At 41.3% G+C, this 25,881-nt stretch overlaps 1 long non-coding RNA gene across 2 annotated transcripts in view; it reads left to right on the top strand.

The window, feature by feature from the left end:
- Positions 1-25,691, top strand: part of LOC124879645 — a 56,291-nt gene extending 30,600 nt beyond the window's left edge. Inside the window, exons 3-6 of one of the 2 annotated variants that reach the window (XR_007041072.1) lie at positions 9,855-9,935; positions 10,071-10,237; positions 24,777-24,893; positions 25,579-25,691. This is a non-coding gene — a long non-coding RNA (uncharacterized LOC124879645). Of the gene's footprint in view, positions 1-416; positions 563-709; positions 844-9,854; positions 9,936-10,070; positions 10,238-24,776; positions 24,894-25,578 lie in introns of those variants that run through there. The other variant, XR_007041074.1, reaches the window with a different exon arrangement.
- The last annotated feature ends 190 nt before the right edge of the window (positions 25,692-25,881 follow it).

Consider the following 25,881-nt stretch of genomic DNA (forward strand, 5'->3'; position numbering starts at 1 on the left):
CCTGTTAAGGGTCCAACATTTAAAATCCCTAAAATACATCTTTGAATGGCTGTAGACTGATGGTTTAAAATTTAACTGAAAATATGAGCTGTCGACAATTTGAAACTGATGACTGACATATAATGTTGAAAAGATTCAACCAATTTAAAAAGCTTTGCACTCTCTGTCCACAAAATGTGTTGCAGAAAGGCAGCTGCTCTCCTCCCATTGCCTGTTTTTAATTCCCTCTTCTCATAGGTGCTGGAGTTCTGCACTGTTCTTCCTGGTGCCACTTTTGAAAACTGCCTGTGTAGACTCTGGCTAGAAAGTTTCTCGATCTACAAAGAGACATTTCATGTTTCTGTCTGTCGGTTGGCCCTTAAATGCCTTAACAAAAACAAACAAGCTGCTAACATAAACCATGGCATGTGTTTCAGTCCTGCATCTGCAGGCTGTCGTTTCATCAGCCGGCTGTCATCCTCTCAGTGAGGCGGATAACAAACGGAGAGCGAGGAACCACGGTGAATCTTTGCATCGACTCGTCCGGATGTGTGTGCAGCAGCAGGCAGAAAGTAGACATGAGGTAATGGAACATATAACAGAACAGAACCAGAAAGAGGATGTTCTGCTGAACACAATTTGCATCTAACAGAACATTTTCACTCAAATGTTTAGTTTAAGAGGAACTCTTAAACCTAGAACTGAACACATGCAGAATGTTTCTATACAGGACCAGGTGAGCAATGCAACGTTTTGTCAGGCAGCTTTAAAAAGTGACGCCCAAACAGAACAGAGAGGACTCCCAGCTGTCACCAAGCTCTGCTAATAGAGGACATGAAGGTTTCTCATGCAGCTACAGTGGAGAAAGAAAGGTGGTTATGGTGCATTCAAGTACATTTCAATTCAATTCAATTCAAAAATACTTTATTAATCCCAAAGGGAAATTAAATGTTGTTGTAGCTCATATTATGAAGGTTTCCTCAAAGAGTCGTTGTAGATGCTGATGGCTGTGGGCAGGAAGGATCTCCTGTAGCGCTCCGTCTTACAGCAGATCTGAAGAAGCCTCTGACTGAAGACACTCTGTTGTTGTAGGACAGTCTGATGAAGAGGATGCTCAGGGTTCTCCATAATGTTCTTCATTTTATGAAGGATCTGTGGAGGGTGGAATGTCTGTTTGGCTGTGAGCAGGAGAGGAGGATGCTGAGCTTGTTTCTGAACTGAACCTATTGAAGAATGTGTTCAGTTCATTGGCTCTGTCCAGACCTCCATCGGTCTGATCATCCTTCTGCTTGAAGCCTGTGATCTTCTTCATCCCTGTCCACACATCTCTGATATTGTTTTGCTGGAGCTGTTCTCCAGCTTCTTCTTATACACCTCCTTGCTGTCTCTTATCTTGACTTTAAGTTGCTTCTGTAAACTCCTCAATAATTCTCTGTCTCCCTCTCTGAAGGCTTTTTTTTTTCTTGTTAAGCAGGTCCTTAAGGTCACTGGTGACCCAAGGTTTGTTAATGGGGAAGCATCTCACGGTTCTGGTGGGGATGATGTTATCCACACAGAAGTTTATATAGTCGGTTATACATTCAGTCATGGCATTGATGTCCTCTCCATGTGGCTGGCACAGTGCGTCCCCGTCTGTAACCTCAAAGCAACCTTGCAGAGCTTCTTCAGCTTCCTGTGACCATTTTCTTACAGTCCTCTTTATTACAGGTTGTCTCTGAACAAGGGGCTTATATTTCGAGCAGAGAAAAACAAGATTGTGATCTGATTTGCCTAGAGGAGGTCTTGCTGTAGAGATGTATGAGTCCTTCTCTGGTAGAGCAGCTGACAAACTGTTGAAACGTTGGAAGTGTAGCAGAGAGTGAAGCATGGTTAAAATCACCAGAAATTGCCACAAAAGCATTGGGGTTTTGTGTCTGTAGCTTAGCAACAACTGAGCTGATGGCATCACATGCAGTGTTGGCAACAGCGCAAGGTGGAATGTAAACTGTTGCCAAAATAACACTGGTGAACACTCTGGGTAAATAATATGGACGAAAACTTACTGCCAACAGTTCAATATCTGGACTGCAGAGATGACACTTCACAGTTACATGTCCTGGATTACACCATCTGTTGTTCACTAGTACTGCCAGTCCACCTCCTTTACATTTGCCGCTCCTCTTGAAATCTCTGTCTGCTCGTATGGTTAAAAAGCCCGGCAGAGAGACGCTGGAGTCGGGGATATGATCCTGCAGCCATGTCTCAGTAAAACACATAATACTGCATGCCCGGTACTCTGGCTGGGTCCTTTGTAGGGCTTGGAGTTCATCCAACTTGTTTCCCAACGATCTCACATTGCCCATCATAATCGATGGAAGAGATGGTTTGAACTTCCTCCTTCTCTCTCTTCTCTTAGCTCCTGCTCTGCATCCACAGCGTCTCCTTTTCAACTCATCTGGGATTTGGGGTTGTAGTTGAAGTATTATTTGAGCTTTTGAGATATTAATCAGCTGCTCCCGGTTGTACAAAACAACCCCGTTGCCATGGCAATGCATCATAACAAATGTCCAAAAATAGAAAGTATTAGGAAAAATCCTCCAAGCTGCACAGCATCCGACAGTCGTCCAAAAAAAAAAAAAATCAACTGTATCCACTACAAGAGGAAGAGTTCCCAAAAGAGAATAAATCAGAATCAAAAGTAACAAACCTGCTGCCACCTTGAGCGGCGCAATTCTAGAATCTGGTACATTTGGTAAACTGGGTTGTCTAAATAGCAAAACAACTCCAAACATAGACCATTTCCATCCATCCAGCCACCCACCCACCCACCCATCCATCCATCCATCCACCCACCCACCCATCCATCCATCCATCCAACAATCCATCCATCCATTCATCCATCCATCCACCCACCCATCCATCCATCCATCCATCCACCCACCCATCCATCCATCCATCCATCCATCCATCCATCCATCCATCCATCCATCCATCCATCCATCCATCCATCCAACAATCCATCCATCCATCCATCCATCCATCCACCCACCCATCCATCCATCCATCCACCCACCCACCCAACCACCCACCCACCCATCCATCCACCCATCCATCCATCCATCCATCCACCCGACCGACCGACCGACCGACCGACCGACCGACCGACCGACCGACCGACCGACCGACCAACCAACTATATATAAAGACTCTGTTGCAAAAGTGTTCATACCCTTTGACCTTTTTCCGTTTTTGTTTCATTCATTGGGTTTTAATTGGGACTTTATGTGACAGATCAACACTGAGTAGAGCTTTACTGTGAAATGGAAGAAAAATTATTCGTATTCACAATTATTTATTTTTCAACTAAAAATCTAAAAAAACTGTGATGTGTTTTCATATTTAACCCCTTTATTGTGGTACCCTGAAATAGATTTCAGTGCAACCAAATGTCTTCAGAAGTCATCTAACTAGTAATCAGAGTCCAGTTGTGTGTAATTACTAGGTGTCTAAAAGAAGCTGCTCTGTTTCTGGCCTCAGAGGTTCTCTAGAGAACATTAGAGAACAAACCGCATCATGAAGACCACAGCAGACAGGTCAGGGAGAGGTTTAAAGTCGGTTTAGGTTCTACAACAATATCCTGAGCTTGGAGCACCTCCCAGAGTTCTGTTCAACCCATCATCTGAACATGTAGAGAGGATGGACCACCTGCAGACCGACCAAGACATGGACATCCGCCTAGACTAACAGGCTGGACAAGGAGAACATTAATCAGAGAAGCAGCTGGGTGGGCTGTGGGAACTCAGGAGGAACTGCAGAGATCCACAGCTCAGGTAGGAGGATCTGTCAACGGGGCAACTGCTACACAAGCACTCCATAAATCTGCCTTTATGGAGGACTAGCAAGAATATATTGTTGATGAAAGAAAACCAGAAGAATTCCTGTTTGCAGTTGGCAGACGCCTTGTAGGAAACACCGCACAGAAGATGCTTTGATCAGATGAATTTTCTGCCCTACATGCAGAAAACTTTGTAGCAGAAGACTAACACAGAACACACCATTCCCACAATAAAACTCTGTGGTGGTAGCATCATGCTGTAGGGATGCTTTTCTCCATCAGGGACAGAGAAGTTGGTCAGAGTTGATGTGAAGATGGATGGAACTAGAAAGCTAGATGCTGGAGCTGGAAAGAAACCTGTCAGAGGCTGCAGAGGACCTCAAGACTGTGGTGGAAGTTCACCTTCCAGCAGGACAACTACCCTAAACTTACACCCTGAGATACAATGGATGGTTTAGATCAAAGCAGATTCATGTTAGAATGGCCTAGTCAAAGTCCAGACCTACGCTAACTAAGAATGTGTGGGAAGACTTGAAAACTAACGTTTACAGATGTTCTCATGCACTTTATCTGAGCTTGAGCTGTTTTGCAAAAACGTCAGTCTGTAGATGTTCAAAGCTGGTGGAGACCCTAAAAGACGTGCAGCCAAAGGTGGTTCTACAAAGTTCTGAATCGGGGAGCTGTGTACAGATGCATGCCAGTTTTTTCAGGGTATTGTGAAAACCAAGTATCATTTTTCTTTCTTTTCATGATTAGGCTCTACTTTGAGTTTGTCTATCACAGAAAATCCTAATAAAATACATTAAAATCTGTTGTAACAAGACAAAATGTTAAAGGGGTATGAATGCTTTTGAAGGATGCTTTGTAGGGTCACATTTCTGTTAATGAAAAATAAATCTGCAACCACTAATATAATGTTTTAAAAACAGATCGGCCATAATGCGCCGCCAATGCTAATACGTACATTAATATGTAAATTAATGGTGATTAAATGTGCATGTTTAGCTTTAACGAAGTGGTGAACAAGCTTTCCTTTATTAGCTAAAACCGCTAACAGCTAACATACCAGTTGTTCTTAATTTGTTGTAAAACTAATTTAACCTCCTTCCCAAGTCCCTTGAGAGCGTGGAGTAGTTGTAGAGCGCACGACCCATATAACAAGGCCTTAGTCCTCGGTGCATCAGTCCTAACCACGGAGGTCTGTGCTGCATGTCTCACCTCTTTCCACCCCACTTCGTGTCCGTCTACTTTTGAAATGAGCAAATTAAATGAACAAAGACCAATGTATTTTATTTGGTGACAATGCCAGTATAGATGTCATGCTTTGCGTTTTAAAATAAATAACACTGTTAGAAACCCAGGGTGATATTTGATCAGGAGTTTAAATTCAGTAAACAAAGTGACTGTGGTAAAATCATGTTTTTACCATCAGCTTCTTCTGGCCAAACTAAAACTTTTTTTATGCTTTTATTATGGCTAGACTCGATTACTGCAATGAACTCCATATCGGTGTCTTTTAGTCTTACCTTAAATGTCTTCAACTTGTCCAGAACATGGCAGACCGTCTTTTAACCAACAACTCTAGACTTGAGCACATCACCTCTGTCTTATGCTCTTCACACTGGGTTCCTGTGATTTTTAGAATTTATTTTAAAGGTGTATTGTTTATTTAAAGCTCTTAATGGATTGGCCCCACCTTATTTATATAAACTTCTACATCTTTCTGAACATGGCAGATCCGTGAGGTCATCAAATCGACTTTTATTAGATGTTCCAAGGAATAGACTGAAGCATTGGGTGACCAGGCATTTTCAGTGGCAGCACCCTGAACAAACTTCCTTTAGACCTTCGCCCACCACTGACCCGGGCATCTTTAAACCTAAGCTTAAGACTTATTTTTTTGAGGCTGGCTTTTAATATCAAGTAGTATGGTGACATTTTATCTAGAATTATATTTTCCTGTTGTCTGATTTTATGGTTATATTTTTTTGATTCTCACTGTTTTTGTGATCTTACTGTTAACTGCTTTGGTCACCTTAGCCGGTTGTTTTAAAGCACTATATAAATTTAATAAATGAATGAATAAAAATACCAAAATATAATGGCCACCAGTGCCACAAAAAATCTTACAAGAAGTGCTGCGTAATCATCTAGTGGTCGGAGTGTGAACTTCACCTGGTTTATGGAAGAGAAAGTGTGCAATAAGTAGACTGCATGGAATTTGGCTGAAAAAACTCTGAGCTAGGTTGTGCAATAAAATATATATAGGCTTACTGATGTCTTCTAAAACGGATATATCAGAATAGAAAACATCTGACCAGAATTCTAAAGTTATTTCTATTTTGGGTTTGAAGCCTTTTTGCGACACTAAGCAATTAAGGAATGGAAATGAGTAATACTAGAATTAATTAGCAATATGTATTATTTGGATATAAATTTAGAAATGGTAAGTTCTGTGAATGTATTTCCAGTATATAACTTTGAATTAAATGATTACTTTACAATAAAAAAAGTACAAATAATGATGAATAAATAATGACGTACATACCTTACAATTCGGGTTGAAAAGTACAGTAAAGGGATTTTTCAGTATTTACTTGTATTTCAAACACTGTAATGAGGAGAAATGAATGGTTGTTCAAAAACATTTATTTTGACTCAGTTCTAGTCTTGTTTGAGCAATAGCATTAATTCCACATCAATAAAATAATAAACACACTGAGTTTTTTTTATTACCTAAAGTGCCTAGTGTCACTAATTAGCACCGTATTAAAATTTACACTAATGTTGGGCACAATGTTCATATTAATTAATCAAATCAATAATCTCTAATTAATTTAACACCCGAACAACATAAAAAAACACGTAAAATATTTTTTGTGCAATAGGATATAAATTCAGGCTTTAAGGGGTTAATGGCTTTTAGATTACATCACAGCTTGGAGGTGGGGTTACAAAGGCCAATCAGGCCAATTAAAACCTTTTTATGGGCTTAGTTAAAAACTCAGTCATTTCTACCGCTTATTCCATAGTGGGTCGTGGGGCAGCTGGTGCCTATCTCCAGCAGTCTATGGGCGAGAGGCAGGGTACACCCTGGACAAGTCGCCAGTCCATCGCAGGGCAACACACAAACAACCATGCACACACACATTCATACACCTAAGGGCAATTTAGAGACCAATTAACCTAACAGGCATGTCTTTGGACTGTGGGAGGAAGCCGGAGTACCCGGTGAGAACCCACGCATGCACGGGGAGAACATGCAAACTCCATGCAGAAAGACCCCAGGCTGGGAATCGAACCCAGGACCTTCTTGCTGCAAGGCAACAGTGCTACCAACTGCGCCACCGTGCAGCCCTAGTTTAAAAAGAAAATAGTTAGAAAATTAAAATTGAGGTCAAAGCTTATGAGGACAAACATAAGCTTGTTGCTTAACATTTTTCATTTCTTTATTGACGCTGGTTAAGTTTTTTAATTTTGAAGTGAAGGAAAATAAATATAATGCTTCTGATCTGAACTTGCCCTGCAATAGACTGGCGACCTGTCCAGGGTGACCCTGCCTCTCACCCATAGACTGCTGGAGATAGGCACCAGCTTCCCCACGACCCACTTTGGAATAAGCGGTAGAAAATGACTGACTGACTGTCTGACCTGAACTTAAAGTTAAATACACACTAAGCACATCTGTAAGGCTGCTATTTATTACCAGTTAAACAAGCTGGATAACTTTAGCTACAGCTATGGGTGAGGCTGGAGAATCCTGCTCTGTTTGTAAATCTATAATTAGGTGTAGCTGTGCGTATTGGAGCATGTTGATGCTACTTTAGGTTTTGTTGCTATTTTGGTCATTTTCCAATAACCTTTGGTGAAAGGAAACCCAGCTCTGTTGTGAGTTCCATAGCTCAGCCAACACTTTCCAGCAAAAACATTACTTCATGTTTAAACTGCTCAAATAAAGTTGAACTTCACCTCAGTTGTTTTTTTATTCTTTTCAAGATTTTCACACAATCACAGTTTAAGTTTTGGGTTTATTTAGATTTTATCTTACTGTAACAATGTGTCTCACTCTAGATTCAGCCCCTGGAAAATATGCAGAAAATGTTATGTGTTTTTCAAGACATTAAATTTATAGATCAGAAGGTTTTGTTTGTTGTCACCCAGTGTGTCCATCACTGTGATGGGAGTTTTTTCTGGTAGACTTCCATTCTCTCTGCCTGGAACACTGGAACAGAAGGTTGTTAAACAGTTCATGGACGTAAACATTTAGACGCGAGGCCTTTTGAACTTACTGCTTTTCAAGTAAATTTTAAGATCTTGTGTGTTTCTGTCTGCCTGTCTGAGGAAAAAGAGTGATTCTATGGGCTCTATCCTCGTGTTCCCCAGAAAAGAAGTGAGTCATCATAGCAGCCAGTCTATTTTGCTCAGATGCTTCTTTTCTATCAATTAGGCCTGCAGGATATCAGGACAAGAAATTACTGCGCTGTTGCTGTTAATTGCTATCGATTGTTTTCCCACTTCTTGTTTTCGTTCCTCAACATTTCCCCAATGCTCTTTGTAAGCTTCAACATTTACCAACTTGTGCATCAAGGAACTGGCCAAATGAATCATTTGCATTTCTCTTGAAATATAATAATGTACCAAAATGCTTGGTTCTAATACTAATGAGATTATTCTGGGCCAATTGGGGCGGTCATAATGCATCATGTCATCTCTGGGTAGAGCTCTGCAGAATTCAGTATTTAAAAACTTAGAGGAGAAACAGGAAGAGGCTTGAGCTTGGACATTCAAAATAAACACATGAGTTTGGCTCTGTTACAGCCTAGTTTATTACTAGAGTAATTTATAATTTCCTAAGGGCCCAGACCAAAGTTGATGTGTTGGACTTTCAGGCTGAAACTAGTCAGAACCAGTACCTACCTACCCTGCTGACTGTAGTCAATCACCAAAGAAAATCTGATGCATAATCATCAGAAATACAAATCGAACAGAGCTGCTGCAGAATACATTTATATGGACCATATCTATGATTACGCTTTAAAATACAATTAGTAATGATAATCCTTTGTTTGTCCCTCAGTGTCTCCAGATTAAATTAACAGACAAGTGGAAGCAAACTAAACTTTTTACAAACTAAAAACGGTTTTCCTCTAATTAAAGCAAATATTGTCATGTAATTATACTATTTCCTGTGTCTTCAAAAAATGTTGCTGCGGTGTCAAAAATGGCATCAAGTTTCAACAACTTTTCTTAGTTTCAGTATCGAGTACGAAGTTTTAGTATCGGGACAACACTCGTGTTGACTGACTTGTCTTTACACACCTGAACTGTAATGACCTGGAGTTGACCCAGGGAAAGGCCTTGTAACCTGGAGGACACAGACCCTTGATGACTAACTGTGGACACCACTGATGTATGAGAATGTCTTCACCATTCCTCCAGAAGACTATTTGTGAGGTCATCTACTGTTGGTGGATGAAAAGGGCTGGCTCGCAGTCTCCGCTCGAATTCATCCCAAAGGTGTTCTGTTGGGTTGAGGTCAGGACTCCTCAGCACCAAACTCACTCATCCACGTGCCTTGGTGATGTTATGCTTGGATGCAGCTGCTCGGCCATGAAAATCTATTCCATGAAGCTCTTTCATGCTGTTCTCGAGCAAAACATCGAGTTTGGAGTCAGCTGTAGCTCTTGACTGTGCAGAACGTTGCAGACTGGTGTACACTGTGCACCTCAACATGCATTTGACTCACCAACTCATAGTTTACTGTTGTTCCCAACAGACTGTGGAATATTTAGTAGTGACTGGACCCAGATGGCATTCTAACATGGTAGAATTCACTGAGCTCCTGAAAGTGGCCCATGCTTCACAGATGTTTGAAGAAGCAGCATGCCTTCCGAGGTCCTGGATTTATTTTACCTGTAGCCATAGAGATGATTGAAACTCCTGAATTAAGGGACATAAATGGGTCTCAGTGCGTTAGTGTACCTGTGTGACGGGTGCTGCAGCTTTAAGAATTGGCTCTGTGTTGTTTAATGTTTGTACACTGATATCCTTCTGGAAATAGATGCTCTTTGTGATCACGACATCAGTGGAAACAACCTGATTGTTATGGAACAAGCTGGACAGTGTCTACACTTTACAAGAAGTAAGTTTATTTTGGATTCTTATCAAGAAGAGTAATATTTTGGTGCAGAAAGTGATAAGATAGCATGTGCTTCTTTCATCCTGAACTTTATTACAGCCATTAAACCAGCTCTGTGTACATCTTCCTTTATTTCAGGCCCAAACAGAAACCATTTGAGTGATAAGCAACTTTTAGTTTTTTGATCTTCGGTCATGTCAAAGCGTCACAGATAATCCAGTCCCCAGAGGTCATCATCCAGCTGTGAGGGTGCAGATGTTGCAACTGTTCTACCTGGACAAGGCTCAACAGATTTCAGTCACCTGGTTAGTAAAATAATCAGATTTTTCTGAACTTTTGAGATGCTTTGAACAACTTCAGTTTCCTCCATATTAGACCATCCTGCCTTCCTCCAGGATGGTTTGAAAAGTCAGACTGGATCAGACAGAAGACCACAGGCTGATTTTGGTCAGACCTCCCATACAATGCTGAGGTCATGCCACTTTAAGAAGGGTCATCAAGGCTTGAATGGGTTCCCTAATAGCCCTTATAAAGGTGGGCGTGGCGGGTTTCAGACCCCTGTAGTGGACTTGTAGTGGTGGGAGTGAAGTCAGAAACATTTAACCATGGTTCACACACTTTAACAGAAAGGAGGTGAGGATGAGGAAGGAATGAGATCTGCAGCTGCTCACACGGACGAGCCAATGCACCTCTGTTAAGAAGTTTGATGAGACGAGACAGAGATTGAGCTGTTTGGACACAAAGACAAGAAGTTTGTTTGGAGGAGTCAATGTGAGGCTTTCAAACTTGAGAACACAGAACCACCTGTAACGCATGGTGGTGGTAGCATCATGTTGTGTTTGTTTTACAGCCAGTGGTACGGTGTATTTCACCTCAGATCTGCCGCTAGATGGTTGAAACCTGGGCACAGTTGGGTGATCCAACCAGACAATGATACAATGATCCTAAACATAGATCCAATCTGGTTTTGGAATAGACGAAGGAGATTAAAACAAGTTTCTGGAATCGGTTTCCCAACCTTCAGCCTCAACCCTGTTGAAAATGTATCGGTCAAAAGCCGGCTCAGTGCCAGGGAAAAACTCCAAAACAATTTAAATGTACACCCCCAGTTCTGCCAAGCAGAGTGCTAAAATAACAGCCAAAAGGATGGCAGAAGCTTGTTGGTGGATACAAAAAGGAATCGGTCCAACTTGTTAAGAGATTTCTAACAAAATCTTATTGTATAATTTTGATCCTGTGATTATATACAATATTTTCAAGCTTGTGCAGCAAACTTGTGTTTTTAAAATCACTTCAAAGGTTCAAATGAATCATTAAAGAATGAACTTAATGAAGAGTGTATATACACACAGCTGGGCCAAAGCATAAGCAAACTAGGCCACAGCTTAGGGCCCCCAAACCTTTAGGGGCCTCCCATAAATGCTGGAATTTAACGCAGACCAGAGATCCAAAAGGTTTTGTGTCTTGAGAATGAGAATAGCCTGCTATTACATTTGATTTGATGTATACAGCGGGGATAAATGAAAAGATTTTAGATTCTTTAAAATTTACTATTTTTAAGGATATCTCAAGTTTATGTTGTAAAAGTGAAAGGATAATCTTCATGGTTTGATTGTTGTCACCATAGTTAAAATCTGATGCAACGAGTTTAATCTTTTCTTTGTGTTTGAGCTTCGGTTTGTTTGCAAATACATCATAAATCAGACATACATAAAATAACCAAATATCCCTGATTGCTTTTAAACTGAGCTGATAAACATGACCCCTCTCCCAGATTCAACCCAATCTGGATTAAAATGTTGTTTCTGGCGGTGATGCTCTTCACAGGAAGAGGGGCCCCACACCTAATTCTGCCTAGGGCCCCATACAACCAGAGGCCAGACCATGTATAATAACCTTAAAAATATTTCAGTATCGACTCTAGAAAAAAACACAATCATTTTTAGTTAGAAAAGAAACAATAATCCAACATTTGGATCAATTTAGTTAAAACACAGTCATCTGTAATATTATTTATAGCTATTTTGATCCATAGAGCAAAGCAACAGTTTTGAGTAACTTCTGTTCTTTTTGAATCTTATTGGCCAGATTATTTTAACTCTTTGACTGGCAGTACACAGCAACATCATGTTATTATGTAATAACGCTCGCTGCTGAGTGACACATCAGAATAGACTGAAGTTCACTTTTGACTGTGATAATCTCACTCTGTGTTTGGGCTGCTTTCCCTCTCAGTCGCTCTCTGTTGACAGAGTTGGAGTTTTGTTTGGGAACAGCTTCATGATCTCGGCTGCAGGTGCACACAATCTTGTTTAGTTTCGCACAGATAGAAGCGAAGCATCGAGGAAGACGGCGTATTCTTCAGCAGCGGGGCAGAGCGACACTATCAGAGCTACACATGCAGCCACAGGAGCTGAGCACCAGAGGCGATGGAGCAATGCAGCAGCACAGAGAGTAAACACTGAGTCTGAGTCTGAATGCCAGCGGCTGCCTAATTACAGATCACAACCCTGTTTTTTGGCACCTCTCAGCCTGAGACAGACATTCGTATAAACACGAACAAACAATGCAACTAAAACTCATATTTTTCAGGCTCCCTGCTGGATTTAGAAAAGGAAGAAAGCATGAAAATGTAGTTCAGGCCACAAAGCTGCAAAAAGCTGCAGACGTTTCCAAAACAACAGAAAATTAACACCTACACTGTCTGGAACAGGCTCCTTTCTCATGTTCAGTTCATTTGTTTCCTACAGACGGTTTCAGTTAGGTTGAGGTCTGAACTTTGACTGGACCTTTGCAGCATCCTTGATTATTTCCTTTTCAGTCATTCTGTTGTAAATTAGCTGCAGGGTTTGAAATCATTGCCCTATGGATGACCCAGTTTGGACCAAGCCTCAGCTGTTGGACAGATTGGTCAACTCAGCAAAACAGTCAATATTAAAACTGGATTGAGAATTTGGCTAGTGACCAGAATGAAGCCATTTTCAGCTTGATCGGTCCGGACAGGTGACCTACAAATTTAGCAAAACCAATCCTATTCCGATCAGTGAACCCACCATGCCTTAGTGCTACCAGATCGCGCTCACAACAATATTCCATAACTCCGTTACTGAGGAAAGAAAACTTTCAGTAACTGCTAAGTGTTAAGAGATTAATACAGACAAAGCAGAGATTTAAGAAGCTACATGAACCCGATTCCTTCAGGCTGCAAGAGAACAGAGAGAGAGCAACACTTTTAGCAGATAACAGGAAGTTTAGATGCTGCAAAATAGTTCTTTTATCCTTTTGAAAGTTCGGCCTCTGAATGGGACATGCTGGGTTTACAAAGGGTTACTTTTGGACATCTCTGAGTTAAAAAGTAATGGTCCACATTCTCTGGGGATTCACAAAGAGACATTTAGCAAAGCTCTCTCTTACATAGAATGCTAGAGACATCTCAACATGTCACCTCTATTTAACTGTTAAATGTAATCATTTTTTGTTTTAAAATAGTACTATTATTATTATAATAGTATGACTCTTTCACACGGTGTGACATCTCCTTTGCTTTAATATATTTAGAGTTTCCTCATTATCTAGGTCAAAGTTTAAAGACAAAAACTACAGTTTAACTATGTGGAAAGCTTCTCTTTAAAGAGATAATCCAGTTTTTACATATAAAATTATGTTTTAAAAACTATGGTTGACGACCAGGCTAAACAAGCCCAGATAGCCCAGTTTAATCTTGGAGATAAAGCTTAAAAACAAGGATGAGATGATATCACCTCGGTGTGATGGGGGCTCCCTGTTTTCACAGAGGGAGATAATGTTCACATATAAATAAACTATTTTTATTTAAGTTTTCTGCAGGGCGGAGAGGGAGGGAGATGTTCTTGTTTTTTTTTTTTTTATTCTTGTTCCACATTTCTGTGCAGACGCCACAACCTGTGGGTATTTCCCTGTAATTTAGCCGGATCACAGATACAGACCCGTCGCAGAGCGCTGGTGCAGCTGCAGTGTCTGTGCCGGTGCTGAGATTGCTGTTGAATGGGACTGACAGACATTTGTAGAAACCAGGCAAAGCTTTCAGGAAATATGACAGGAATGTGCAATGTAGAGACAAAATATCAGCTTTCCTAACCAGATCAGATGGCAGTTAAGAGCTGAGGTAATCTTCCAATTCAGCAGAGATTTCAGAGGTTTTTATGCTCTTACTCACAGCTCATGTTACAGTAAACTCCTGCACAAGTAGGGGCCTCAATTAGTACACAACAGTGACTGTGAGCAAGGAAGAATGATGCATACCTGGCCGCCTCACTTTTACTTTATTTATACAAATCAAAGCCCTGAGCCTTCACCATCAAACTGGGAGCTTATGGCAAGTTAGACCTGCACACCTGGATCTGGTGCACCCCGTCTCGTCACACTGGAAATAAAAAGGAGGAGACTGACTTAAAGAAGGAAACAAAAACGCTTAAACATGCGACCAGTTTTACCATCATATGTACAATTAAAGCCAATATAACAGTGCTGACCACGTCTTTGTGCCCAGATGTGTTCAGAATCTCATTCAGAGTTGTAGTGACAATGATCAATACTGAAGTTCAGCTTTACTGACAGCAGCAACAGGAATATGTGACTGAGAGCAGCTTTATAAGGATTTTTCTGAATGAAGATGCAGTTTCTGTTGGAAAGCAAATACAGTTAAAAACAGCTGGCAAACCAGACTGCAAATACTACACTGTTATGGTGCGTTCACACCAAACGCGGATTCTGCAAATTTTTTGCCTCATTTGTGTGCTTTTGCCCGCTTGACATTCCGCGTGAACTCCGCGTTGCCATTTGGCAACAAGCGGCAACGCTTCGCCGCGTCATCAAATAGGAGGAGCTTCCATCTGCTGCTTGCTGGTTTCAACTGAACATGGCGGACATGGATTTCACGGACCTAATTACGGTGTTTCACCTGTGGAGAGCCGAAAAACACCGCCGACGTCAATGTCCCTGGGTTCACCAGATTCTTCAGGGATGGGAACAGTTCGGAGAGTACCACCACCTCCTCCAGGAGCTGCTCAAGCTCCGCGGAGCCAGCGGCATCCAGTCCACGGCCGATCCGAGTCAGGCACCCAGATTTCGGCAAGCTGCTCTCTGTTGCTCCCTCTTCTGACGCCCGGTGGTTCACTAGGGACCGTCAATAAGTTTCTGAACCAAACAATCGTGGAAAATCTAAGTGCCTGAATCGGATCAACCGTGAGCTAGATGCCGCTAACTCCGCGGAGCTTGAACATCCAACTTTAAACTAACTTCACCGTGGTTTACCGGCGCTGTAACCCAGCTGCTGAACACCTGTCCATCTGTCTTCGGTGAATAAATAAATCTCAGCTCAGTAAAAAAAAACAGCCGATTTTTAATGTCCACATCTCCTAAATATAAGATATTTGTGCCTGAACATAACCAGACCAGGTCCTTTCTGTACTTGTCTCGGTAAAAGTAATTAGTTCTGAGTCATACGACTCTGGCTTGCTGCACACCGCCACTATGATCTGGTCCTCCATCTTCACTGACAACCGTTTCTTCTCCGCTTTGGTCCTTCACCCTATGTCACAGCCACATCCAGTCCCTGATTGTTTGACGCGACGCGGATTTAGGCAAAAGTTCAGATTTTTCAACTCGTCCATCGCTCCCGCTTCGCTTGGCGCGCCTTCCGCGCCGCGCCCTCCGTGTCCTTCGAACCGCGCCGCGCCACTCCGGTCCTGAACGCGCCTCTACATAGGGATAACATGTAAATTGGCCGCTCCTTTCGCAGAAACCGCGTTCGGTGTGAACGCACCATTATGGAGTAAATAATCAAATTTACACGAAACATTATGAAAAGTTAAACTTTTTTTTTAGCTGTACTTCATAAAAACGAATATAAACATGAATTAGTTCACCCTATGGCTGTGAATTCACTCTAGATTTTGTGTGTTAAAATATAACCATGGATTAATACAGTTTAGGCCTGAGTGAACTGAACGTATAAATGCACCTGCTCTGTAATAGTCTCAGGGTTCTGTTCAAAACGCAGAGAGCATCATGAAGACCAAGGAACACACCAGGCAGGTCTGAGATACTGTCGTGGAGAAGTTTAAAGCCGAATTTCGATACAAAAAGATTTCCCAAGCTTTAAACATCCCAAGGATGCAAGCAATCATATTGAAATGGAAGGAGTATCAGACCACTGCAAATCTACCAAGACCCGGCCGTCCCTCTAAACTTTCATCTCGAACAAGGAGAAGACTGATCAGAGATGCAGCCAAGAGGTCCATGATCACTCTGGATGAACTTCAGAGATCTACAGCTGAGGTGGGAGAGTCTGTCCATAGGACAACAATCAGTCGTACTCTGCACAAATCTGGCCTTTATGGAAGAGTGGCAAGAAGAAAGCCATTTCTCAAAGATATCCATAAAACGTCTTGTTTAAAGTTTGCCACAAACCACCTGGGAGACACACCAAACATGTGGAAGAAGGTGCTCTGGTCAGATGAAACCAAAATCCAACTGTTTGGCCACAATGCAAAACGATATGTTTGGAGTAAAAGCAACACAGCTCATCACCCTGAACACACCATCCCCACTGTCAAACATGGTGGTGGCAGCATCATGGTTTGGGCCTGCTTTTCATCAGCAGGGACAGAGAAGATGGTCAAAATTGATGGGAAGATGGATGGAACCAAATACAGGACCATTCTGGAAGAAAACCTGTTGGAGTCTCCTAGAGACCTGAGACTGGGACGGAGATTTATCTTCCAACAAGACAATGATCCAAAACATAAAGCCAAATCTACAATGGAATGGTTCACAAATAAACGTATCCAGGTGTTGGAATGGCCGAGTCAAAGTCCAGACCTGAATCCAATCGAGAATCTGTGGAAAGAGCTGAAGACTGCTGTTCTCCATCCAACCTCACTGAACTCCAGCTGTTTTGCAAGGAAGAATGGGCAAGAATTTCAGTCTCTCGATGTGCAAAACTGATAGAGACAAACTCCAAGAGACTTGCAGCTGTAATTGCAGCAAAGGATGGCGCTACAAAGTATTAACGCAAGGGGGCTGAATAATATTGCACGTCCCATTTTTCAGTTATTTATTTGTTAAAAAAGTTTGACACATCCAATAAACTTCATTCCACTTCACGATTGTGTCCCACTTGTTGTTGATTCTTCACAAAAAATTCGAATATTGTCTCTTTATGTTTAAAGCCTGAAATGTGGAAAGAGGTTGAAAAGTTCAAGGGGGCCGAATACTTTCACAAGGCACTGTATACACCTCTGTTCTGTTTATTCCTCGCGGAAACATTTCAGATCATGTCATCTTGTTTTCTGCCAGTCCTTGTTGTTCATGCCAACCCTTTCCATGCCTGTATTTGCCACCACCTTCTGAAGTAAGTTTCATTTATTAAATCAGTTTATTCACCTACCATCATGCTGCCTGCTCGTCTGCATTCCGGGGTCCTCTGTTACACCGCACCTGACAGCTGCTCAGACCAAGATTGGGTTGGTACCAAATATTCAGATTAAACAAGCAAAACCTTAAAGTAACTAAAAAGTCTAAAAACTCCCTTAATGGCCATTCAATTTAAGAAAAGTTCAGTATTTAAGTGCAAATAATTCATATACCATCTTTCCCAATACCCAATGGCTTGTGAACATCTCTGGTGGACGTAAAATGTCACTTTTCCCCCAAAAAATACAAAAACAACTGGACTTCAGTTCTTGTAGGTGAAGGCGTATCACTCTTCATCAGATGGACTTTCTCAGCTGAAAGTTGACGGGGTCCAAGCGTTTAAATAGTTTGAGATATTCTGCAGATCTAAGTTTACATGCAGATTAGACTCCTCTAACAGCAGGGTTTCGATAGTGCCGTTGTCATTAAAATGTCACTAAGACCCATGAACACGTGTCACAGAAGCTACTGCAGCAGTTTAACTTCAGAGCTTTGATGCTTTAATGAATACCGAGTTAATCTGAGGTGAAATGTCTTTTATCGAGTCATCGCAGCTCCTTCATACATCTCTGATATCCGTCAACTCTTATGTATCCCTCAAGAGGGATTTTCATTGGGTATTGAGCCCGATGTGGAAGAACAAAAGCAAGCAAGAGTTTTGTCTCCTGCCTAGCAATGGGAACAAACAAAGCGACAAAGACGAGAAAAACAAACGCTGACGGTATCACTACGCTCAATGAGGAGGTGGATTCTTCTGTTCAGTCACATTTCCACGGTTCCGGCCATCCCTGCAGCTCAGAAACATTCACATCAGCAGAGAAATGTATTTAAAACACTGAATCTGCTGAAATCTGTTTAATCCTCAGTTCATTAAATCCTTGTGGAACAAAAACTGGCCCAGTTTTGATTGACTAACAGAACACACCTCAGAAAGCCTCTAGTTCCTCACAAAAAGGACAGGTGGAAAATAGGGGTCACTTCAGTTCATTCTCTGGAGAGGAGGAACGTTTCAGGTAGAAGTGATCCGGTCCTGAGACACAATGTTTGATCTGGAGAATTCTGGTTTCCTACAGAACCACTTTATACACTTAAAGTGTATTAGTGCAAAAATAAATCTTGTCCCGTCTGTGGGATCCCATCTCGTTCTTAGTCCAGCATTTATTAAGTAAGCCGTTGTGGTTGTTTGTCACTCTGACATGAACGGCCCACCCAAGGTGACCCACAGGTGTTCGGTGGGGTGGAGGTCCAGACTCTGCTGAATGCTGCTCTGTGGGTAGGGACCAGTTTGTCACTGGTTCTTCAGTCTCTCACTGATATCTGCTTTGAGATACCTTTAGTGATGACAAGACGGTTTTAATGGACACGATCCACTTATGCCCAGTTTGCATTGACAGTTCTGGCTCCGTACGGCTCCACTCGTCCTCACTCTACTCGGCACAGAAACTGTTGGGTTTCCATGGACCCACTAATAGCTGGAGCTACAGCTTGAAGCCATCAATGTAGTCGCTGTGCCACTATTAATGTTACTGCATGAAAGAGTAAAATTTAAATAAACAGAAAATAGAGACATAAATAAACTAAATACTAATAATGTTTGTACTATTGTATATGCAAGAATGTTTTATATATGTTTTTTCATGTATAAAATGAACCACTGAGATAACTATCTGGACCACAGCCCAACCAGAACCAGAATAAGGCTCAGGGATTCAGATGTGAGGGGGGTGACAGGAGAAGCAGAGAGGAGGGACGCTGCTGACTGGATGGTGAAGCTCCAAAGTTTGCCTGAAGAAGTTCACAGTTTGGGCTTTATGAGGAAATTTCTGTCTCAGTCATGTCAATAATGAGGATAAAGTTATTTTTCATTAATTATTCTTGATGCTTGTGAGCAGATTATCTCAGGAGAATTTATTTCTTCTGTCTGGACTGCTGCATGAGCTGTTTCATGGTTTGTTTTGTGTGTTTTGGGGAAATGTTTGTGAGTCTGAACAGCTGATTTCATGTGTGATCAGCTGGTTTAGGATGTTGTTAAATACAGCGCCCCCTACCTGCGTGTAATTCAGAAAGCTGAGGTGTCCTTTTTTTGAGCCATCAGGCATGGTTTATGATTAGTAAATGGTAAAACTATATTTGGGTTTGGCCCGCTCCAGACATTGTGGTCCTTAATATTACTGTAGTCGCTCCTGAGTTTCATTAACCTCTCCCTGCACTGCCTCTAGGAAAACCTTCTCTCTTCTTCTCTAATCATTTGAATCTCAGGTTAGTTTGGTGTTGCTGATTCTGATCCTGCTTCAGTCTTCACCCACATGGAGGAAACAGATGTTTACCTTCTAATTAGTAAACTGTAACACACTTTCTGCAGCTTTTGCTTTGATTGGGGAACCGGCCAGAGGTCCTATGGTCAGCAACACTTTAAATTATTTCTTCTTTATGACATCTGTATGGAAATGAGAGCCAAATCCACATTTGGATGATGTTCTGTGCAATAACTCCTAATTTGATTCTTTTAAGTTGACTCTTGGTCCTGATTGCTCTCCTTCAGGGTTGCTCCTGTCATCCATGGAGCGTCTCCAGCAAAGATTCGTCTTTCTCTTTGCAATGATCAAATACCACCAGAAAATAATGCGATTAGATAAATGTGAGATGAATGTGACCTTTTCAGGTATTTATCATCTTTGAGTATGTGAGTGTGTAATTAAAAACCGGCAGATGGTTTGCTTTCATCATTTTTGAATGTGAGTTAATTTTAGTCTCTGAAGCTCTGGATCATTTTTCACATTCTGAACATTCCCATCCTGAAACACATGCCTGTCAGAATGCTGCATGTTTTTGAATATCTCTGAGTGCTGAGAGATACCTGCACAGTTTACCATAATCTGACCTCTGACAGGATGTGATGACAAATCAGGAATGACTCCAACTGGAGGGACACATGGCTTCTCCTCCGGCCCTGAAGGACACCTCCCTGTCAAGTTCACCCCAGCTGGTCCTGACCGTCCTGACTCAGTATCAGTCTTCCACTGTGATTAATCCCCTCCGCTGGGCTGAAGCTGGGTTTCGTGAGATGCTTCGGCACACCTGGGAGTGCTGGTTGGAAAAACAGGGCGTGCGGAGGTAGAGCCAGGCGTTGGTTGGACGTCAGAGGCCAAAGCCGGTGGACCCCGCCCAGACGTTCCTCTCACAGAGCCCTATTGTTTGTCCCCTGAGCTGGAGAATTCCTGGCGAGTCGAGGAGATTCCTCACTGTGTAATGAGCTATTATGTTGGTGCTTGGTTTATTCAGTAGACTAATGAGTTCTGCTAGAAGCTCCTGTCTCAGGGGAACAAAGAGGGAACCATTGTGTTTTTAACCTGTGAGTGAGTGCAGATACAGAGTGGCTGCATGAAGCTGCAGTCAAAACCTGACATCGAGTCAAATGAAGACTGCAGAGATGAGACTGAGGCAAACTTAGAGGGATAAAAAAACTCAGAGTTTAAAGTTTCACAGAGAAACAGGTAGATGTTGTTGACTCACATAAAGGTAAAAATGAAATGTTTGCAGTCAGAGGCTCCTCAGGACCACATCGTCTCATCAGCTGTCAGACAGATGGACTCATATTTAACCCTCAAACACTTTGTTAAACTTCCCCTGCCGTGACCCTCAGTTGTTGTGAAGTTTATGTGCTGGTTTGTTGTATTTGGTTCTGTCCATTATGGTCAAACATTTCTAATTTAGTCCAGTTATGTGGTCCAACCTGGGTCCTACTGTCCTTAAAGATGTTCTTCTGCTTCAATACAACACCTTCAAATAAATGCATCATTTAGCGGCTTCTGCAAACGTTGCAGACATTATAAGCAAATATTTCAAGCATTTAAATCTGGTGAGCTGCAGCTGGGGGTCGACTTTTATATGCAACATTATGTGGCCTGACGACCAAGGTTCAGGACCACAGACATAAGCACTGGCCTGTTAACGGATCAGTACCACGGTTTTAAAAGATTATGGTTTCGATTATGCAACAAATTTCTCTCCAACCCATTTAAAATTCTTTTAACAAGTTGGCAGAGAAAGTGTCTTATTGCTGCATGAAAGAATCATCATTTACAGTTTTCTTAATGAGAAACTGCAGTTCATCTTTGCGACAGGAACCTTGGTCCGACACTCAGTGACTGAACTGGCCGCTGCTGTGGGAGTAGTTGCCCACTCAGGGTGGTCCTGTTTTAGACTCCATAGTGGAAAATGTCACACAAACACAGCCAGAGTAACAAGGGAAAACAAGGAAAATCCATTCCGGGTCTCTCAAGCAAATGCGCCAATAATTACTCCTGTAGAAATTAATTCCTGACGTATAATAAACAGAACACTTTCTGTTACAGTGACCCCTGCTGAATTTATCAGGTCTTCTATATTTAGCTCAGGTCTGTGTATCAAAATGGAAATAAATCCATCCGGTATTAGTAATCGTTGCTTGAAGGTTTTAAGTAAAAGCAATCAGATCATGTAATTTATGTTCTATATGAATTTATGTGTAAATAAAGTGAATCATGTAATGAGAATCTGATACTGACTAAACATCTCTGCTTTGGTCCCATCTGTCCAGAGGACATTGTCCCAGAAGTCTTGTCTTCCATTCAGGTGCAGCCTTGCATACTGGTTCAGTATTTTTCTAACTGTCATGTCATAAACTTTAAACACTATTGCATATCAGTGTTTCATTGTCAGCATACATGGTAAGATAGGAAACCGCGCTCTATGGCTGCAGATTTTAACATCTAACCTGCTAACTGAGGCCTGCAGGGTCTTTGATGGAGTTCCTGGGTCTTTTTCTCATTTATCTGAGAATTGCACACTTTCACTTTGAGCTCAGTTTTAAAGTTCAGATAGTTTAGAAATGACCTTATTATGACCCCCAATTGATGGACACCAACAGCTGCTTCTCTAAGGTCAATGCTAATGTGTTTTCTGCCTGGCATTGGGTTAAAACAAATCTAAATGCAAAAATCTTTTGTAGAAGTAGTCACAGTGATGATGATCAGTTCATCAATGCATTTTATCAGCAGCGCCTGGCTGCTACTTTCATTTCTGCGTAAGCAGTAACGATGTCCTCGGTTTTTCACTCACTGCTTCTGCAAATTGGTTTTGTTTTTTAACAATGACAGAACGATATGTAGTGTTGTTGTTGTTCATCTGAGGTGGTAATCAATCATTTTATCATCTTCTAAAGACCTAAGATATTTTAATATTGCAAAAGCACGTGCCATGCTACTTTATTTGGTTTTAAATAAAGCTTAAACTCTAAACTGGTGGAAAAGTAAATACTGACGTGTTTGCACTGCTGTGTTGCTTCATGCATTGGCAGATGTCTGTCTGAGAAAACTGACTTTGCAGTTTTTCCTCCAGCAGACATGTCTTCAAATTGCTCCACAAACAAACAGCAGATCTGTGGGGGAAATATGACCTTGGTATTATGTTTAGAATCTACAGGGAGAAGCATTTGTCACGATAACGCCCCCGGCACAGAATCCTCTGCAGATTTGTTTGCTAAATGGGCCGGACGGATTAGAACCTCTCAGTGGCAGATAGTTTTCTGCTGCCAGTCGGAGCAGATCCTCGATGAGTGATGGCTGCAAGACGAAGGCGTGTCGGGTTTTTGAGCCGAGCCTAAAAACAACTTGTATGACAGTCATTAACCGGGAGGGACAGATTCACGCTGCTCCTTCAAACATCACATCCCAGAGCCATAATAGAACCCACACGTGTTAATCTAAGCTGCGTCTGGACTTGTCAGGGAATATTAGGAGGTGTTACAGAGAAGAACAGATAAAAAGGCACATTTTAAACTGATTTACTGAAATACAGAAGAGCTTTTGCTTCAGTTTCTGTGAAAGTGAGATTAAGATTCATGGAAGCGTTTGTCCACAGATGAAGTAGTCAGCAGCTGAACATAATGACTTGGATCCAAGAAAGTAACAGAGGGAATTCTGCTGCTCAGTTTGGAAGAACCGAGGCATTTTAGACCAGGATCATTACAGGGTTGAAAACAAACATGGAGGTGGATGTGTGCTTATCTACCGCCTGCTGACAGAATCTGCTCCAGGATCACTGGAAATCTCTGATTTGGTGCCGAGATTAAAGAACTGCGACGGACTCATCCTTCGCATCAACACTGTTGTTCTTCTCCACAAACTTCAACTCTCACTTTTGGTTTTGCTGCTTCATTCTTTGAGCAAATCCCTCAGCTGGAGGTGAAACTACAGATGGCTTAATTCGACATGTTTAGACTTGTTTTAACCACACGGCTGGTGGCAAAATGATGAACATTAACAGATTTATTAGTTACAGTATCAGAAATGTCATCAACAGCAGCGATTCCCAAAGTTTTCCTGCGAGTCCCAACATTAAAGTTATGCCCCCCTCCCAAACACAGATTAACGAGAATAAATTCCTGAATTTTTTCAGAGGTAAGGTTCCTGAAACTCACAGGTTATCTTCATGGAACATGCTGTATACATTCAGGTTACAAGTTACTTTTTAACGTTACAGGTTGCATTTCTGAAGCTTACAGGTTACTGTTCTATAACCGACAGTTTACATACAAGTTACTTAAAATTATTAAAGGTTACATTTTGGAAACTTCATTTTGCTTTTCTGGAACTTAAACAGAAACTTGCAGGTTACTTTACAGCGAGGTCGGTTTTCCGCAGGGCAAGAGGGGCAATGCCCCCTCAAACAGACGCCTGGCCTCTTCAAATCAATTCCCAATCATTCAAGCACAAGCTTTTTTTACTTTTCTGCCTCACAATGACAACTATTTTATTGTAATTTTCCAATAAATAATTTCTAAAAACCCTCTAAATGTTGAGAAAGTACCCAAAATTTTAACAACCCTCCCAAAGCTATTATTTCCAGCCCATCGTGTTCAAAAGAAGCCCAACTGGGGGAAAACCAGTCCGGTCTGGAAAATTGCACAGCACTACACAGTTTCCTCAATCCCATAAAGAAAACACGAGTCATCAACAACAATAAAGATACTGGAGCATAATGTGCCTGCCCCCTCATATATGCATGCCTAGAACCGGGCCTGCTTTAACGTAATCCACAGGTTACTTTTGGAAATTACAAGTTACTGACATACAGGTTACTATCCTAAGAGCTACAGGTTACTTTAGCTGAACAAAGTCATGGGTTAGGTTTCAGATATTTATCCAATATTCTACCAGAACCTACAGGATATATGACCCTGAACCTTACAGGTTACTATGAATTCATTGTCTGAATATACAAGTCACTTTCCAAACTTGTAACTCGTATCTTCTGGGATGATACCGGATGTATAGAATCACCTTGTCCTGGTTCGTTGTCCTGGCTCGATGTCGGTTATACCTGCTGAATAATTTATCTTTCCCTCAGATCGGGCTGCCTGGTCAGTGAAGACATGTAGGGATGTTTGCAACAGGTTACAAGCTTGTTTTTGCTGAGAACCTGAGAAAGGACCTAAAGACCTCTCCCACAGGTCCTGCTCAGCAGGTAAATATAATGTAAATCTCCATGTTCTTTGAGAATCTGAAACTTTTATCATTTTCATTCAGAGAGTTTTCACTATTTTATTATTCAAATATTTACCATATTAATATTATTAATATTAATCAGAATTTTTTTCTTTGGGGGGGCCGATAAGATCAGTTTTTAATGCACATCAAACACTGATGTAGCCCAGTAAAATGTATCTGAGTTGTTTTATATTTGTCATAATTTTCTGTTTTTTCTTGGCCTGTTTATGATGTAGGAAAAAACCTGCTGATCTGGACGGATGATATAAATATCGATGAATGTTAATGTCTGTTATGACTTCTAAAATATAATCTATGGGGAAAACTTTCTGCATGAGTATTTTGATATAAAACATTTGAAAAAATCCCAAAACATCTTTAGACCTGTCTGTGTGAAAGAACATAACTGGATTTCCACAAACAGATAACTTTTAATCAGACTTTATAGAGAAATATTCAAATTTAACCTTTAAATTTGAATTTTCTCAGGAATAACCCAGAAGCTTTTGGATCCTGTCAGTTTATTCCCTGGAAAACCTCTCAGTCTAACATTTTATTGTGATTTTCTATTTTTGTGGAAATTTTTGTTCTGTGCACTTCTTGAATTTTCATTTTCTAATTTCCTGTTTATGGATTTATCATTGATTTATTTGTGTTTGTAGGACTTTTAGGACCTTGTTTCTATAATGACTCTGAGCTTGGAGGATTGGGGGACCAGTCCTTTGGTCGAATTGGGCTCTTTGCAATGAATCCTGGTAAAATGTTCCAAACCCAACCTTGTAAATCCTACTGGAAGTGTTGCATTTTTCATTCCTCCTAATTTTGCTCTTTTCCTAATTTGAGTTTTTGATCCAGTTGGTCATTTAGTGAAGTTGTGCTCATATTTTTCCCTCTGTTTGCTCTTTGGATGTAGATCAAGTTGTTTTAATTTCCTCGCGTGTCGCCAGATGAAGAACAGGTGACAG

Source organism: Girardinichthys multiradiatus, chromosome 13 (assembly GCF_021462225.1).
Source record: "Girardinichthys multiradiatus isolate DD_20200921_A chromosome 13, DD_fGirMul_XY1, whole genome shotgun sequence".
NCBI lineage: Eukaryota > Metazoa > Chordata > Actinopteri > Cyprinodontiformes > Goodeidae > Girardinichthys > Girardinichthys multiradiatus.